Source organism: Hordeum vulgare, chromosome 2H (genome assembly GCF_904849725.1).
Source record: "Hordeum vulgare subsp. vulgare chromosome 2H, MorexV3_pseudomolecules_assembly, whole genome shotgun sequence".
NCBI classification, from domain to species: Eukaryota; Viridiplantae; Streptophyta; class Magnoliopsida; order Poales; family Poaceae; genus Hordeum; species Hordeum vulgare.
The window spans coordinates 602,079,824-602,087,788 of record NC_058519.1 but is presented as its reverse complement, the minus strand read 5'-3'; positions in this window follow the sequence as shown (position 1 = coordinate 602,087,788).

Below are 7,965 nucleotides of genomic sequence, written 5' to 3'. Positions count from 1 at the left end.
GGCTAACTAGATCTATGATTCTTGCGTGCTTGGTTTTGGGTTCTGCCATGTGGTGACCTTTCCCAGTGACAGTAGGGGCAGCAAGGCACACATCAAGCAGTTGCCATCAAGGGTAAAAAGATGGGGGGTTTATCATTGGTTTGAGATTATCCCTCTACATCATGTCATCTTGCTTAAGGCGTTACTCTGTTCTTATGGACTTAATACACTAGATGCATGCTGGATAGCGGTCGACGTGTGGAGTAATAGTAGTAGATGCAGACAGTATCGGTCTACTTGTTTCGGACGTGATGCCTATAGAAATAATCATTGCATAGATATCGTCACGACTCTGTACAGTTCTATCAATTGCTCGACAGTAATTTGTTCACCCACCGTCTTCTTGCTTTCATGAGAGAAGCCACTAGTAAACACTACGGCCCCAGGGTCTATTCACATCCATCGTTTACAACTCCGCTTTTACTTTGCTTTGTTACTTTGTTGCTTTCAGTTCTCACTTGGCAAACAATCTATAAGGGATTGAAAACCCCTGCATAGCGTTGGGTGCAAGCTTTTGTGTTTGTGCAGGATCTTGAGATACTCTTCCGCCGGATTGATACCTTGGTTCTCAAACTGAGGGAAAAACTTACCACCGCTACGCTACATCACCCTTTCCGCTTCGAAGGAACACCAACGCAAGGCTCGAAGGCCACGGGGGAAATCCTTTGCATACTTGCCTAGGAAGTCCCTTAAGGCGTAGCCGCAGCAGAAAGATCAAGCCAAGTATTCTCCCGTCGACGTGCCTATTTCCGGCGCCATTGCCAGGGATACCCAGCAAACGTCAGAGGTATTTCTGGCGCCGTTGGAAGGTCTGTTGTTGCAGTAGCAGTCACCCACTATCAAAAATAAGGAATGGATTTGTACAATAATCAGTTGGTACTTTCTTTTAATTTAAGTTTCATAATTTGGACGGTGTTTTTTTCTCAATTGAACTATGGTTGTTATTGTTGTTCCATGCATTTGTTATGCACTATTGTCCCACCTTATGTTACTTGACAATATTGCAAAGCATATGTTTTGGTGGAGCTATTTGAATGACTATGATTTTACCTTGTTTACTATTTTTCTGTTGATACTTGATAGTACTAGTTGGATAGAAAATTCATATGTGATTAGTATGTTTGCATTTAGATTTTCCGATTATATTTCATTTGTTTCCTCAAAGGTTTATTTCACAAGGTAATCTCATTTGCAAGAGACCTACTCATCGCCTCCAAACATTTGTCTCTTTGTAAGTAATAAACTGGTTTGAAAATTTTGATTTGTGGTATGGTTAGGATGTCAACATCATTTTTTGTATGATAGTATTATCCAATAATGGGAAAAATGAGACTTTTTTCATTACCAGATATGTTGTCTTACCATTAACTGTACTAAATCTGAAATAATGTTAATTGGCGTTTCAAGTACTCCACTACCTGCTAGCTTTTGGAGAGGAAATTATAACTGAACAAATTTGCATACTTTTTGAAATTTTCCATGGTAACGAGGGATCATGTTTGTAGCTATAGCCCAGAGCTAGAAAGGAAGTACTTTCATATTTTATTTGGTGTCTTGACTATTGCAAACATTGTCATTCAGTCAATGTTCTAGGCTACTTGCATACAAGGTCTTGCTTTTTAGAGTGGTTTTGTACTAGGAAATGACCTACTATCACATATAATATTTTGACATGCCTTCACTAAACTAACTCGTTATCTTCTGATACCGCAATTTTTTGGAAAAAATGTAGAGTGTTGTTTCTCACGTGTGATTCACAACTACTTTGAGATTTCTATTCAACTCATGCCTCCTCAGCATAAAATTGTATGCCAGTGCCCTTTCCAATTTATTCCTAATTTAAAGATAATGGGTAAAGTAGTTCCCTTATGTACAGTGTATTATGTTGGTCATATTGTTATTGCTTGTATGCTGTCACTTCATTATGGACTAATTATTAACATTATTGTATTTTTCACTGAATGTAGTGTGGAGTGTACATATTGTACTACCATTATTTATATATACATAATTATACTACATAGGTTTTTCAAATATTTATATTATTCTTTTATCAGAATGGGTGACTGAACTTATATTTGTAGATATATGGATCACAATGTTATCCTCCCACATTGTTTATCCTAAAAGTACTACTCTCATTGTTTTGTGGAATTATATATACTACTGCAATTCCTACCATTATATTGGTAAAATCGACGGACGCAGCAACGCGCGTCATCAATGATCTAGTTTACCTGAAAAGTGGCACCTATGACTGTAGCAGATTTCTCACCTATGCCAATGGCACCTAAAAGGGCCTGAAGCCAGTTCAGGTGGTATTCCATTTAGACCGGGAAACGATGAGACATAAACACAAAGCAAAGATGAAGAGACACAACACTACCAAGCTTACTTGAGTAGACAACATTGCACGGATGTATGTCGAGAGCCCCTATAACAAAGAGCCATGGATAAGGCATATATAAGAACTGAAGACCAAGTAGTTTGGGGGTCCAACAAGCTTGCAAACAGTTACTGTAGAAAAGTGATTTACCTGTAAGGTATCCCACATCTGGAATAGGACGTAGTCAGGAGTGACGCTACCAGGAAAGCCCTGCGAATCAGAGAGTCCTCGCTCATGAGTTACCACAAGTGAAACGGAGAAGAACACTCCACCAGAATCCAAATTCAGAGCCACCAGCTTAGTCATAATTAGTAGCTGTAACGACTGCAACTGACACACAGATTCTAATGTCGAGTGTCGAGTGAAACTGAGAAGAATACTCCACCAGAATCAAAATTCAGAGCCAGCAGCTTAATCACAATTCATAGCTGTAATAGCCTTGTAATGGCGAGTGTGGAGAGCGTCAGGCTGGCTGGCTCACCTTGGGCACGAAGGCGCCCAGCACGCGACTGCCGACCCGCCCCCATCGGCTGCCGAACCTGGGACGGTGAGTGTGCGTGAGACGAGAGCGGGTCGAAACGAAGGAACCGAGCGGGAGGGAGGCCTCACTTGTTGGAGGTGAGGGAGGAGGCGGAGGCGGTGAGGACGGCGGTGCAGGAGAGCGCGGAGCCGGAGGAGCCGCCCCACTCCTCGACCGTCACCCACGCCGCCGCGCCGGGCTCATCGTGGCCCGCGGAGCGCGAGGGTTCCACGTCCATTGATCCCGTCGCACAATCGTTGCCCGTGGCAAGCGACAAGTGAGAGGAGCGGAGCCTCCCTAGTGCGGCGACAAGCAGGCAGCAGGACGGGGATTCGAGTCATGCCGACGCGGTGAATTTGACTCGGGCCGCCGGATTTGGATCATGCCCGCCCGCGCTCGACTCCGCGAGCGAGTTCCAGGAGACGTAGTTCCGGACGCGCATTTCGTCGAACACCCTGGCGCCGGCGTCATGGCGACCGCACCTGGCGCGATACCTGAGCCATCCCGTCAACTGAATGAGTCAGCGGCCGCGCTGGATCCTGACCGGATCTGCCTCGCGCCGACCTCCGGTGCTTCCCCGTCCCTCACGAATCACCAACGGCCGGCCGCGGCCGAACGCTGACGCGGTGGTTGCTGATGGCCACGGCCACGGGCGTGTGATGACCAGGCTCGGCTCATGCGCCTCATCCTGAGGTAGGAGGAGCTCTCCCACGGAGGTGGCCGCTGATGCCCGGAACGTTGGAGGCGCGCGCCATCGAGGGAGCTCGAGATGCGGCGGATCCTGCCGATCTCGACCGTATTCCGCGATGGAGGAGCGAGGACGCGCACCACGGATAGGATGGATGGGGCACTGCGGCAGAGGCGGGCGCCACACAGAGGATGGATGGGAGCGTCGGTGCCGGCGGCAGGCACCGTGGATAGGATAGATGGGGGCGCGGCGACGCCGGCGGAGGAACCCTCATGTTCTCGTGACTTACACAGGGACTTGCTGGTTGAATACCCAAAAGTGAAGGGCTTTTGTGCAAAAGTGCCGACGACGTACGACAGAAGCGATACGTGCTTTATTATAAGGGAGAGAGGAGAGAGGTATAAATATAGACTAGTACAAATGTCCGTGCGTTGCACCGGGCGAAAAATAATAACATCAAATTCCATCAGCGCACACACAATCTGCCTCATCCACTTAAATACGATAACCCATCCGTCTCATATTTATCCTTCTTTCTACCATTAGGTCGTTCACCTTGTCGCACATGTGTGAACATGGTCAATCTTGAGGCGATAAGCTCACCCACCACAATGCCATTTAACCACACCGGCATAAGAGAACATTTATAACTTTAAAAACTAATCATGCTGAGCTAGACCGTGAGGGCCGCCTTCCTTGAATTGCTTCCTAATGTTGGTGATTGTTACATACCAAATTTTTTCTTACAACCAATATTTATTAATTTGGTATAATTTATATAATATCAACCTTCAAATTTGGAGTACAGCAAATGAAAAGAAGATGAAACATAATTATTTGCAACAAAATTCTAAATTGTTAACAAATCACCTAATAATATACACATTTCCATCTATAGATCTTCAAAACATATTACTACAAAAAAAGCATAGGTTCATTACGTACAAACTGAGATTTATCAGGAAACCACTCGGGAGGGTAGTACAATTTGTTCACATTGACAAAGCATTGTCCTACTTGCTCTAGAGAATTAAGAACGATACTAATCCAAAAATTAGTTTTTACATCCGTATCATACATCTATGTACGCAGATGAAGCTAGTGGTAGTGATACAAATCAAAAAATGGCTAATCAATCGGCGTGACTATCGCCGTCACGCATTTGTGCTAGTAAAGAGAGAAAAAGAAAAACTCAATTAGCTTACTCTAACATTGAAAACATTTGTTTTGTGTACGAACATTTTCTGAAATGCAATAATTTTTTTTGAATTCATGAGCATTTTTGACTCAACAAACATGTTAGGGATCGCTTAAGTTTTTTTAAAATTGGAGAACAAATTTTAAAATTTGTGTTTTTTTACTTTTTTGTGAACATTTTCAAAAATTTGATGGACACTTTTTGCAGATTTCCGAATTTTTTTTTTGCACATATTCTGAAATGTATTTTCTGTACGAACATTTTTTGCTATTTTGTTTTGTGTATGAACATTTTGTGAAATGCATGGATTTTTTTTTAATTCATGAGCATTTTTTGACTGAACAACATTTTTGAATCGTTTAACTTTTTTAAAATGGGGGAACAAATTTTAAAATTTGGGTTTTTTACTTTTTGTGAACATTTTGTAAAATTTGATGGACACTTTTTGCAGATTCCCGAATATGTTTTAAACAAATGATCATTTTTTTCAAAATCAAGAACATGATTTTCTTTTCCGGCTATTTATTTTTCAAATTGTGATTTAGTTTTGTAATTTGCAAACAGTTTACAAATACAGCAATATATTTTGAATCCATGAAACTTCTATAATTTCCTTAAAAAAATCAAAGTCTCATGCATTTTATAATTTCTCGAATGTTTCTTCAAAACTCATCATATTTGAAATTTGAAAACCCCAAATTAATATAAAGAAGGAAGAGAACAGAATAAGAAAAGAAAAAAGAAAGAAAAAGAAAATGAGAAAAAGACAACGGAATGTAGATCAACAGATGGATCGGCCCGGCTCATGAAGACACACACATAGGGAAAGACGTTGTGTGAGAAAACGAAAACAATGTGCAAGATGTGGGGATCGAACCCTGGTCGCCTGGCTAGGAATGCTAGGCCTCATCCACTACAGCGCTAGTCCATTGGTGATGCTATTGTAACATCTCCATAAAATAAAGGACTAAGCCGCGACTTTTTGGAGAAAAAAAATCAAAGCGTTTTCCTTACTTATGGATGGCACAGTGGGTAATTTATGTCAACTTTGGGGGTAATATTAATGACGGACGAGAGAAGCACTAATTGCTTTATCAGTATAGCAAAATGGCCCGTGCGTTGCCACGGAAGAAAAAATAACATTATCTCCAATGATGGTGACCACATTATGTTCATATATCATTGCTTGATTTATAAAATTTGGTGCACAAACGCAAGAAAAATGTTTCTTCTTTTAAATTTATTCACAAGTTGAAGCAAATTTTTACATTTTCAAAAAATATATATCATGGTTGTCAAAAATCTTGGTAACTCAAAGATTTATTATGAATTTCAAGATTTTTTTAGAAAACATAAAATAATAATCCGATCCATCCAACAGTTAATTCTTCAAAATTCACACAGGTACATTGTCACAAAGACTTAGAAGCATTAATGTTTAACTACATACATTAGATCTTTTGTGAACAATTTTACAAATACGGAAACGATTTTAAAATCGAGAACATTTTTTACAATTTACAAACATTTACTAAAAATCGTGAATATTTTTTATATTTCGAACGAGTTTAAATATTTTCTTTTGAATTGGCCACCAATTCAGGAAAAGACAAACATAATTTTTGATGTTGGAGGATTTTATTTTAAATTCACAAACATGTTTTGAAATGCATGAAGTTTTTCTGAATAAACAAACATTTTTATAAATCAGTAATATATTTATTAAATTCATGGACATTGTTTTGGAATTTGCAAAAAAAAATAAAAACCCGGCGCTTTTTTTTTGAATCCTATTTTTAATTCAAAATAAAAAATCGTCAGCATTTTAATCCAAATTCTTATTTTTTAATTTGCAAAAGTTTTTGTAATTATAAATTATTTAAATTATAAATAAACAAAAATGGAACGGAAAATTTTAAATAAAAAAAAGAAACTATCAAAACAGGGGTTAGCTATTTTTAAAATTTTAGGACATATTTTGAATTAGAAAGCATTGTGTTAAATGCATTTAATTGTTTTCAATACATGGAATTGTATTTGAGATCATGGACTATTCTTATTGTACAAATATTTTTATAAAATTGCAAACATTTTATTGTATATGCGAGCATTTTTTACAAAACTCCGAGCAGTTTTTGAAGTCACAAACATTTTAATTTTTTAAATATGTTGATTTACAATTTTCAGTTTATTAAAATTTTAAAGATTATTTAAAGTTCTAAATAACTTAAAATAAAAAAAATAAAACAAAACTAAAAATAAAAAATAAACGGAACTAAAAGCAGGCGCTTGTGCATGGGTCGGCTCATACGGTGTGCTGGATATGGGAGCGTGCAGAGCGTAATATAGGAGGTTTTTACATGGGCCGGCCCAGTTCAAGATTTTTCGCTTTGTGAAACGTTTTATATATTATTTACCGGTGGCATGGTGGTAATTTATGCAAAATTTAGGGGTAATTTTCAAGATGGACGACCAGAAACCGAATTTGCTTTATTATTACTAGTACAAATGCCCGTGCGTTGCAACGGGCGAAAAAAAAACATCGCACATCGCTAACCAATAAGGATAGCTCAAGACCCCTCCCTAGGTTCATATTTTTCTATTTTAACACGACATCCGATTTTTGTTGCCGCTTATCCTCCTTTCGATCCTTGTCAATGTTGGCTACTGTGTTCACGTGAACATGATGAGTCTCGGGGCGATGAACTCAAAAGATGTGGTATGATCAATATTGAACTTGAATCAGATCGCCAGGAGTTAATAAAAGCAGTTTGTGAATCTGAGGTGGACGTCATGTTGGAAGGAGTACTCTCAAGGGAAATTTGAGCTTTTGCAGATTTGAACTTTAGTGATTTTTCTTTCAATTTTGTATCTCGGGTATGTATTAAATTAGCGCATGCTTTAGCGGCTTTCGACGCCAGACAACTTACTGTTCGGTAAGTTTGAACTGATGACCTACCAAATGATGTAAACGTTCGAAGGGCCAGCGTGGTAGTTGTGCAAGCGTGACTTATGGAATCAAGGTGTTGCATTTTTAAAAAGGTGGTATTAAAGTAATGTCCCAGGAAATGTGTAGCAATTTGTCATATTGGTCACAAATGAAAGACCACAACACACAAGTCTATATCCATGGC